The sequence below is a fragment of the Balaenoptera physalus genome (genome assembly GCF_965194825.1).
Source record: "Balaenoptera physalus genome assembly, chromosome: 2".
NCBI lineage: Eukaryota > Metazoa > Chordata > Mammalia > Artiodactyla > Balaenopteridae > Balaenoptera > Balaenoptera physalus.
The window spans coordinates 76,484,643-76,496,050 of NC_138883.1; positions in this window are offsets into that span (position 1 = coordinate 76,484,643).

Genomic DNA, 11,408 nt, shown 5'->3' on the forward strand with positions numbered 1-11,408 from the left:
TGCTGGGTCGTATGGTAGTTCTATTTGTAGTTTTTTAAGGAACCTCCATACTGTTCTCCATAGTGGCTGTATCAATTTACATTCCCACCAACAGTGCAAGAGTGTTCCCTTTCCTCCACACCCTCTCCAGCATTTATTGTTTCTAGATTTTTTGATGATGGCCATTCTGACCGGTGTGAGATGATATCTCATTGTAGTTTTGATTTGCATTTCTCTAATGATTAATGATGTTGAGCATTCTTTCATGTGTCTGTAGGCCATCTGTATATCTTCTTTGGAGAAATGTCTATTTAGGTCTTCGGCCCATTTTTGGATTGGGTTGTTCGTTTTTTTGTTATTGAGCTGCATGAGCTGCTTGTAAATCTTGGAGATTAATCCTTTGTCAGTTGCTTCATTTGCAAATATTTTCTCCCATTCTGAGGGTTGTCTTTTGGTCTTGTTTATGGTTTCCTTTGCTGTGCAAAAGCTTTTAAGTTTCATTAGGTCCCATTTGTTTATTTGTGTTCTTATTTCCATTTCTCTGGGAGCTGGGTCAAAAAGAATCTTGCTGTGATGTATGTCATAGAGTGTTCTGCCTATGTTTTCCTCTAAGAGTTTGATAGTGTCTGCCCTTACACTTAGGTCTTTAATCCATTTTGAGTTTATTTTTGTGCATGGTGTCAGGGAGTGTTCTAATTTCATACTTTTACATGTATCTGTCCAATTTTCCCAGCACCACTTATTGAAGAGGCTGTCTTTTCTCCACTGTATATGCTTGCCTCCTTTATCAAAAATAAGGTGCCCATATGTGTGTGGGTTTATCTCTGGGCTTTCTATCCTGTTCCATTGATCTATATTCTGTTTTTGTGCCAGTACCAAACTGTCTTGATTACTGAAGCTTTGTAATATAGTCTGAAGTCAGGGAGCCTGATTCCCCCAGCTCCATTTTTCGTTCTCAAGATTGCTTTGGCTATTCGGGGTCTTTTGTGTTTCCATACAAATTGTGAAATTTTTTGTTCTAGTTCTGTGAAAAATGCCAGTGGTAGTTTGATAGGGATTGCATTGAATCTGTAGATTGCTTTGGGTAGTAGAGTCATTTTCACAATGTTGATTCTTCCAATCCAAGAACATGGTATATCTCTCCATCTATTTGTATCATCTTTAATTTCTTTCATCAGTGTCTTATAATTTTCTGCATACAGGTCTTTTGTCTCCTTAGGTAGGTTTATTCCTAGATATTTTATTCTTTTTGTTGCAATGGTAAATGGGAGTGTTTTCTTAATTTCACTTTCAGATTTTTCGTCATTAGTGTATAGAAATGCAAGAGATTTCTGTGCATTAATTTTGTATCCTGCTACTTTACCAAATTCATTGATTAGCTCTAGGAGTTTTCTGGTAGCATCTTTAGGATTCTCTATGTATAGTATCATGTCATCTGCAAATAGTGACAGCTTTACTTCTTCTTTTCCGATTTGGATTCCTTTTATTTCTTTGTCTTCTCTGATTGCTGTGGCTAACACTTCCAAAACTATGTTGAATAATAGTGGTGAGAGTGGGCAACCTTGTCTTGTTCCTCCTGATCTTAGTGGAAATGGTTTCAGTTTTTCACCATTGAGGACAATGTTGGCTGTGGGTTTGTCATATATGGCCTTTATTATGTTGAGGAAAGTTCCCTCTATGCCTACTTTCTGCAGGGCTTTTATCATAAATGGGTGTTGAATTTTGTTGAAAGCTTTCTCTGCATCTATTGAGATGGTCATATGGTTTTTCTCCTTCAATTTGTTAATATGATGTATCACATTGATTGATTTGCGTATATTGAAGAATCCTTGCATTCCTGGGATAAACCCCACTTGATCATGGTGTATGATCCTTTTAATGTGCTGTTGGATTCTGTTTGCTAGTATTTTGTTGAGGATTTTTGCATCTATGTTCATCAGTGATATTGGCCTGTAGTTTTCTTTCTTTGTGACATCTTTGTCTGGTTTTGGTATCAGGGTGATGGTGGCCTCGTAGAATGAGTTTGGGAGTGTTCCTCCCTCTGCAATATTTTGGAAGAGTTTGAGAAGGATAGGTGTTAGCTCTTCTCTAAATGTTTGATAGAATTCACCTGTGAAGCCATCTGGTCCTGGGCTTTTGTTTGTTGGAAGGTTTTTAATCACAGTTTCAATTTCAGTGCTTGTGATTGGTCTGTTCATATTTTCTATTTCTTCCTGGTTCAGTCTCGGCAGTTTGTGCATTTCTAAGAATCTGTCCATTTCTTCCAGGTTGTCCATTTTATTGGCATAGAGTTGCTTGTAGTAATCTCTCATGATCTTTTGTATTTCTGCAGTGTCAGTGGTTACTTCTCCTTTTTCATTTCTAATTCTATTGATCTGAGTCTTCTCCCTTTTTCTCTTGATGAGTCTGGCTAATGGTTTATCAATTTTGTTTATCTTCTCAAAGAACCAGCTTTTAGTTTCATTGATTTTTGCTATTGTTTCCTTCATTTCTTTTTCATTTATTTCTGACCTGATCTTTATAATTTCTTTCCTTCTGCTGGCTTTGGGGTTTTTTTTGTTCTTCTTTCTCTAATTGCTTTAGGTGCAAGGTTAGGTTGTTTATTCGAGATGTTTCCTGTTTCTTGAGGTAGGCTTGTATTGCTATAAACTTCCCTCTTAGCACTGCTTTTGCTGCGTCCCATAGGTTTTGGGTCGTCGTATCTCCATTGTCATTTGTTTCTAGGTATTTTTTGATTTCCCCTTTGATTTCTTCAGTGATCACTTCGTTATTAAGTAATGTATTGTGTAGCCTCCATGTGTTTGTATTTTTTACAGATCTTTTCCTGTAATTGATATCTAGTCTCATAGCGTTGTGGTCGGAAAAGATACTTGATACGATTTCAATTTTCTTAAATTTACCAAGGCTTGATTTGTGACCCAAGATATGATCTATCCTGGAGAATGTTCCATGAGCACTTGAGAAAAATGTGTATTCTGTTGTTTTTGGGTGGAATGTCCTATAAATATCAATTAAGTCCATCTTGTTTAATGTATCATTTAAAGCTTGTGTTTCCTTATTTATTTTCATTTTGGATGATCTGTCCATTGGTGAGAGTGGGGTGTTAAAGTCCCCTACTATGATTGTGTTGCTGTCGATTTCCCCTTTTATGGCTGTTAGTATTTGCCTTATGTATTGAGGTGCTCCTATGTTGGGTGCATAAATATTTACAATTGTTATACCTTCCTCTTGGATCGATCCCTTGATCATTATATAGTGTCCTTCTTTGTCTCTTGTAATAGTCTTTATTTTAAAGTCTATTTTGTCTGATATGAGAATTGCTACTCCAGCTTTCTTTTGATTTCCATTTGCATGGAATATCTTTTTCCATCCCCTCACTTTCAGTTTATATGTGTCTCTAGGTCTGAAGTGGGTCTCTTGTAGACAGCATATAGATGGGTCTTGTTTTTGTATCCATTCATCCAGCCTGTGTCTTTTGGTGGGAGCATTTAATCCATTTACATTCAAGGTAATTATCGATATGTATGTTCCTATTCCCATTTTCTTAAATATTTTGGGTTTGTTATTGTAGGTGTTTTCCTTCTCTTGTGTTTCTTGCCTAGAGAAGTTCCTTTAGCATTTGTTGTAAAGCTGGTTTGGTGGTGCTGAACTCTCTCAGCTTTTGCTTGTCTGTAAAGGTTTTAATTTCTCCATCGAATCTGAATGAGATCCTTGCTGGGTAGTGTAATCTTGGTTGTAGGTTTTTCTCCTTCATCACTTTAAGTATATCCTGCCACTCCCTTCTGGCTTGCAGAGTTTCTGCTGAAAGATCAGATGTTAACCTTATGGGGATTCCCTTGTGTGTTATTTGTTTTTTTTCCCTTGCTGCCTTTAATATGTTTTCCTTATATTTAATTTTTGACAGTTTGATTAATATGTGTCTTGGTGTGTTTCTCCTTGGGTTTATCCTGTATGGGACTCTCTGTGCTTCCAGGACTTGATTAACTATTTCCTTTCCCATATTAGGGAAGTTTTCAACTATAATCTCTTCAAATATCTTCTCAGTCCCTTTCTTTTTCTCTTCTTCTTCTGGGACCCCTATAATTCGAATGGTGGTGCGTTTAATGTTGTCCCAGAGGTCTCTGAGACTGTCCTCAGTTCTTTTCATTCTTTTTTCTTTATCCTGCTCTGCAGTAGTTATTTCCACCATTTTATCTTCCAGGTCACTTATCCTTTCTTCTGCCTCAGTTATTCTGCTATTGATCCCATCTAGAGTATTTTTAATTTCATTTATTGTGGTTTTCATCATTGCTTGGTTCCTCTTTAGTTCTTCTACGTCCTTGTTAAATGTTTCTTGCATTTTGTCTATTCTATTTCCAAGATTTTGGATCATCCTTACTATCATTATTCTGAATTCTTTTTCAGGTAGACTACCTATTTCCTCTTCATTTGTTAAGTCTGGTATGTTCTGACCCTGCTCCTTCATCTGCTGTGTGTTTTTCTGTCGTCTCATTTTGCTTATCTTACTGTGTTTGGGTTCTCCTTTTCACAGGCTGCAGGTTCGTAGTTCCTGTTGTTTTTGGTATCTGTCCCCAGTGGCTAAGGTTGGTTCAGTGGGTTGTGTAGGCTTCCTGGTGGAGGGAACTAGTGCCTGAACTCTGGTGGATGAGGCTGGATCTTGTCTTTCTGGTGGGCACGTCCAGGTCTGGTGGTGTATTTTGGGGTGTCTGTGGCCTTATTATGATTTTAGGCAGCCTCTCTGCTAATGGATGGGGCTGTGTTCCTGTCTTGCTAGTTGTTTGGCATAGGGTGTCCAGCACTGTAGCTTGCTGGTCGTTGAGTGAAGCTGGGTCTTGATGTTGAGATGGAGATCTCTGAGAGATTTTTGCCGTTTGGTATTACATGGAACTGGGAGGTCTCTTGTGGACCAGTGTCCTGAAGTTGGCTCTCCCACCTCAGAGGCACGGCCCTGATGCCTGGCTGGAGCACCAAGAGCCTTTCGTCCACACGGCTCAGAGTAAAAGGGAGAAAAAATAGAAAGAAAGAAAGAAAGAAAGAAAGAGGCTATAATATAGTGAAGTAAAATAAAGCTATTGTAAAGCAAAGCTATACAGACAAAATCGCACCCAGAAGCATATACATATACACTCACAAATAAAAGGAAAAGGGGAAAAATTAATATATCCTGCTCCCAAAGTCCACCTCCTGAATTTGGGATGATTCGTTGTCTATTCAGGTATTCAACAGATGCAGGCACATCAAGTTGTTTGTGGAGTTTTAATCTGCTGCTTCTAAGGCTGCTGGGAGAGATTTCCCCTTATCTTCCCTGTTCACACAGCTCCTGGGGTTCAGCTTTGGATTTGGTCCCGCCTCTGCGTGTAGGTCTCCTGAGGGCGTCTATTCCCTGCCCAGACAGGACGGGGTTAAAGGAGCAGCTGCTTCGGGGGCTCTGGCTCACTCAGGCCGCGGGGAGGGAGGTGTACAGAGGAGGCGGGGTGAGCCTGCGGCGGCCGAGGCCGGCGTGACGTTGCACCAGCCTGAGGCGGGCAGTGTGTTCTCCCGGGGAACTTGTCCCCGGATCACGGGACCCTGGCAGTGGCGGGCTGCACAGGCTCCCGGGAGGGGCGATGTGGAGAGTGACCTGTGCTCACACACAGGCTTTTTGGAGGCGGCAGCAGCAGCCCCAGCGTCTCACGCCCATCTCTGGGGTCCGTGCTGATCGCCGCGGCTCGCGCCTTTCTCTGGAGTTCGTGCGCTCAGTGAAACAAAGAGGCAAGAAAAAGTCTCTTGCCTCTTCGGCAGCTGCAGACCTTTTCCCGGTCTCCCTCCCAGCCAGCTGTGGTGCGCTAACCCCTTCAGGCTGTGTTCACGCCGCCAGCCCCAGTCCTCTCCCTGCGATCCGACCGAAGCCCGAGCCTCAGCTCCCAGCCCCGCCCGCCGAGCAGACAAGCCTCTCGGGCTGGTGAGTGCTGCTCGGCGCCGAGCCTCTGTGCGGGAGTCTCTCCGTTTTTTCCTCTGCGCCCCTGTTGCTGTGGGGTCTGCGCTGATCGCCGCGGCTCGCGCCCTTCTCTGGAGTTCGTTTAGGCGGCGCTCTGAATCCCCTCTCCTCGCGCACCAGGAAACAAAGAGGGAAGAAAAAGTCTCTTGCCTCTTCGGCAGCTGCAGACTTTTTCCCGGACTCCCTCTCGGCTAGCTGTGGTGCACTAACCCCTTCAGGCTGTTTTCACGCCGCCAACCCCAGTCCTCTCCCTGCGATCCGACCGAAGCCCGAGCCTCAGCTCCCAGCCCCGCCCGCCCCAGCGGGTGAGCAGACAAGCCTCTCGGGCTGGAGAGTGCTGGTCGGCACCGCTCCTCCGTGCGGGAACCTCTCCGCTTTGCCCTCCGCACCCCTGTGGCTGCGCTCTCCTCCGTGGCTCCGAAGCTTCCCCCCTCTGCCACCCGCAGTCTCTGCCCGCGAAGGGGCTTCCTAGTGCGTGGAAATCTTTCCTCCTTCACGGCTCCCTCCCACTGGTGCAGGTGCCGTCCCTATTCTTTTGTCTCTGTTATTTCTTTTTTCTTTTGCCCTACCCAAGTACGGGGGGAGTTTCTTGCCTTTTTGGAGGTCGGACGTTTTCTGCCAGCGTTCAGTGGGTGTTCTGTAGGAGCAGTTCCACGTGTAGATGTATTTCTACTGTATCTGTGGGAAGGAAGGTGATCTCCGCGTCTTACTCTTCCGCCATCTTCCCGAGGCCCCCCACTGTTAGTTTTTCATATATGACTTTTATTATGTTGAGGTAGTTTTCTTCTGTTCCTTGTTTTTTGAGGAAAGGGGTGTTGAATTTTGTCAGATGCCTTTTATACATCAATTGAGGTGATCATACAGATTTTCTTTCATCTGCCAATGTGGTGTATTACATTGATTTTCATATGCTGAAACTTGCAGGAAGAAATCCCACTTGGTCATGGTATATAATCCTTTTAATATGCTGTTGAATTTGGTTTGCTAATATTATTGAAGATTTTTGCTTCTATATTCATAAAGGATATTAGTCTGTAGTTTTCTTTTTTGTACTGGCTTTGATATAAGATAATATTGGCCCCATAGGATGAGGTAAAATTGTTCCCTCCTCTTCAACTTTTTTTGAAAAGTTTGAGGATTGTTGTTCATTCTTCTTTAAATGTTTGGTAGAATTCATCAGTGAAGCCATCTGGATCTGGGCTCTCCTTTTTTAGGAGGTTTTAAATTATTGATTTAATCTCCTTACTGCTTATAGGTCTATTCAGATTTTCTATTTCTTTATGATTCATCTTGGTAGTTGTGTGTTTCTAGGAAGTTGTCCATTTCATCAAGGTTAACCATTTTTTTATGGATAATTGTTCATTGTACTCTTTTATAATAATTTTTATTCCTAAAATATCAGCTGTGAAGTCTCCACTTTATGATTTTATTCATTTGAGTTTTTCTCTTTTTTTCTTAGTCAGTCTAGCTAAAGGTTTGTCTATTATGTTGATCTTTTCAAAATTCCAACTCTTGGTTTCATTTCTTTTGTTGTTGTTGATTTTCTATTCTCTTTTATTTATTGCTGCTCTAATCTTTATTAGTTTCTTCCTTTTGCTACCTTTGGTTTGTTCTTGTTTTTTTTTTTTTTTAGTTCCTTAAGGTGTAAAGTTAGGTTTTAACTTGAGATCTTTCTTCTTTTGTTTGTTTGTGCTACTGCTTATTTTAATTTTATTTTTAAATTTTAATTTAATTTTTTCAGGGTTTTAAAATTTGAATAAATTTGATCTGTAACATTGTGTAAGTTGAAGGTGTACAATGTATTCCTTTGATACATTTATATATTGTAATATGACTGCTGATATAACAATATTTATCATTACATAATTATAGTACAATGTTATTGTCTGTATTCATTATACAATGGCTTATTTACTACTTGTTTCAAGTTTGTACCCTCAAACTATCACTCTTACCCTTTCCACTCCCCATCCTCTGGTAACCACCATTTTACTCTGTTTTTTATAGGTTTAACTTTTTATATTCCACATATAAGTAATATCATACAGTACTTGCCTTTGTCTGACTTATCTTGCTTGGCATAATGTGCTCAGGGTGCCTCCATTTTGTTGCAATGGGAGGATATTTTCCTTCCTCATGGTTGAATAATATTCCACTATGTATATGTACCATATCATTTTTATCCATTCATCTGCTGATGGACATTTGGGTTGTTTCCATATTTTGACTGTTGGGAATAATGCTGTGATAAACACAGGAGTGCATATATCTTGTTGAAATACAGTTTTGATTTCCTTTGCGTATAAACCCAGAAGTGGAATTGCTGAAGCATATGATAGATGTATTTTTAATTTTTTGAGGAATCTCTATATTGTTTTCCATAGTGGTTGGACCAATTGACATTCCCACCATCGATGTATAAAAGTTCCCTTTTCACCACATCCTTGCCAGCACCTATTGTCTCTTATCTTCTTGATAATAGCCATTCTAACAGGTGTGAGCTTATATATCACTCTGGTTTCAATTTGCATTTTCCTGATGATTGGTGCCATTGAGCATCTTTTCATGTGCCTGTTGGCCATTTTGCTGCCCTTTTTGGAGAAATGTCTATTTAGTTGTTCTGCCCATTTTTAAATCAGGTTGTTTGTTTTTTTGTTATTAAGTTGACTGAGTTCTTTATATATTTTGAATATTAACCCCTTATCTGTATATGGTTTGCAGAAATTTTCTCCCATTATTATCATTTTGTTAATTGCTTCTTTTGCTGTGCAGAAGCTTTTGAGTTTGATGTAGTCCCATTTGTTGATTTTTTTCTTTTGTTGTTTGTGCTTTTGGTGTCATGCCAAAAAAATTATTCTTGTCAAGACCAATATCAATGAGCTTCTTCCTTATATTTTCTTCTAAAAGTTTTATACTATCAGGTCTATGTTTAAGTCTTTGATCCATTTTGAGTTAATTTTGTGTGTGGTGTGAGTAAGGGTCCAATTCCATTGTTTAACATATGTTTCCCCAGTTTTCCTAGCACCATTTATTGAAGAGACTATTCGTTCCTTATTGGGTATTCTTGACTCCTTTGTTGTATAATAGTTGACCATATATGCTGTGACTTAACTCTGGGCTCTCTATTCTGTTCCATTGGTTAATATGTCTATTTTTGTGCCAGTACCATACTGTTTTTATTACTATGGCTTTGTAGCATAATTTGAAATCTGGAAGCATGATGTTTCCAGCGTTGTTCTTTTTTTCTCAGGATTGTCTTGGGTGTTTTGTACTTCCAAACAAATTTTAGAATTATTATTTCCATTTCTGTGAAAAATATCTTTGGTATTTTAATGGGGGTTGTGTTGAATCTGTACATGGCTTTGAGTAGTATGGGCATTTTGATAATATTAATTCTTCTGATCCATGAACATGGTATGTTTTTCCATTAATTTGTGTCTTCTTTGATATCTTTCAGCAAAGTTTTATAATTTTTTTGTACAGATCTTTCACTTCCTTGGTTAAATTTATTCCGAAGTATTTTATTGTTTTTAATGCTATTGTGACTCAGATGCAGCATCGTTAATGTAAAGGAACACAATTGATTTCTGTATATTGATTTTGTATCCTGTCACTTTACTGAAATTGTTGATTAATTCCAATAGTTTTTTTAACAGATTCTTTGAGATTTTCTATATATAGGATTATGTTATCAGCAAATAATGACTATTTTACTTCTTCCTTTCTGATCTGGATGCCTTTTCTTTCTTTGTCTTGCCTAATTTCTCTAGCTAGGACTTCCAGTACCATATTGAATAGGATTGGTGAGAGTGGATATCCTTGCCTTGTTCCTCCAGTGAGTATATTAGCTGTGGGTTTGTTGTAGATGGTCTTTATTATGTTGAGATATGTTCCTTCTAAACCCAGTTTCTTAAGGGTTTTATCATGAAAGGATGCTTTATTTTGTAAAAACTTTTTCTCTGTCTTTTGAGATGATCATGTGATTTATTTTTCACTTTATTGATGTGATATATTACATTTATTGATTTGTGTATGTTGAACCATCCTTGCATCCTAGGGATAAATACAACTTGGTCATAGTGTATAATCTTTTTAATGTGTTCTTGAATTCTCTTTGCTAGTATTTTGTTGAGAATTTTTGCATTTATATTTATCAGGGCTATTTATCAGGGCTATTGGTCTACAGTTTTCCTTTCTTGGGTTACCCTTATCTGGTTTTGGTATCAAAGTAATGCTGGCCTCTTAGAATGCATTTGGAAGTGTTCCCTTCTCCTTGATATTTTGGAGGAGTTTGAGGAGGATTGGTGTTACTTCTTCTTTAAATGTTTGGTAGGATTCTCCAGTGAAGTCATCAGGTCCTGGAGTTTTCTGTTTTGGGAGTTTTTTGATTACTAATTCAATCTCTTTACTTATTATTTGTCTGTTCTGATTTTCCATTTCTTTCTGATTCAGTCTTGGTAGGTTGTGTGTTTCTAGAAATGTATTCATTTCTTCTAGGTTATGTAATTTGTTGGCATATAATTTTTCATAGTAGTCTCTTATGATTTTATTCCATAGTATTAGTTGTAATGTCTTTTTAATTTCTAGTTTTATTTGAGTCTTCTCTCTTTTTTTCTTAATCTAGCTACAAGTTTGTTGATTTTGTTTATCTTTTCAAAGAACCAGCCCTTGGATTTGTTGATATTTTCTATTGTTTTTCTGGTTTCTAGTTCATTTATTTCTGCTCTGATTCTTATTATTTCCTTCCTTCTGCTAATTCTGGGCTTAGTTTCTTCTTCTTTTTCTAGTTCCTTGAGGTGTAAATTTAGGTTATTTGAGATCTTTCTAATTTCTTAATATCCGCATTTATTGCTATAAACTTTCCTCTCAGAACTGCTTTTGCTGCGTCCCATAATATTTGATATGTTCTGTTTTCATTTTTATTTGTTTTGAGATAATTTTTAATTTCTTTTTTGATTTCTCCTTTGACATAATGGTTGTTTAGAAGTGTGTTATTTAGTTTCCACATATTTGTAGATCTTCTCACTTTCCTCTTATTGTTGATCTTTCTTCTGTTTTAATGTAGGGATTTACAGTTACAGATTTCTCTGTTAGCACTGCTTTATTTTCATTCCATATGTTTTAGTATGTTGTGTTTTTATTTTCATTTGTTTAAAGGTTTTTAAAGTAATTTTCCTTGTGATTTTTTCTGTCCCATTTACTTTCTGCTTGCTTGTTGATTTTCCAGTTTTCCTTCTGCTGTTGATTTCTAGTTTCATTACATTCTAACTGGAAAAGATATATATGATTTCAATTTTTCAAAATTTATTAAGGCTGTTTTGTGCCCTAATATATGGTCTATCCTGGAGAATTAAAATACTTTAAAATTTTGTTTAGAACCATGAGATTGTGCATATGTTTATGTGTTTATGTGTGCATATGTGTGTGGGGGGTCCATTCATGAGAGACAAAG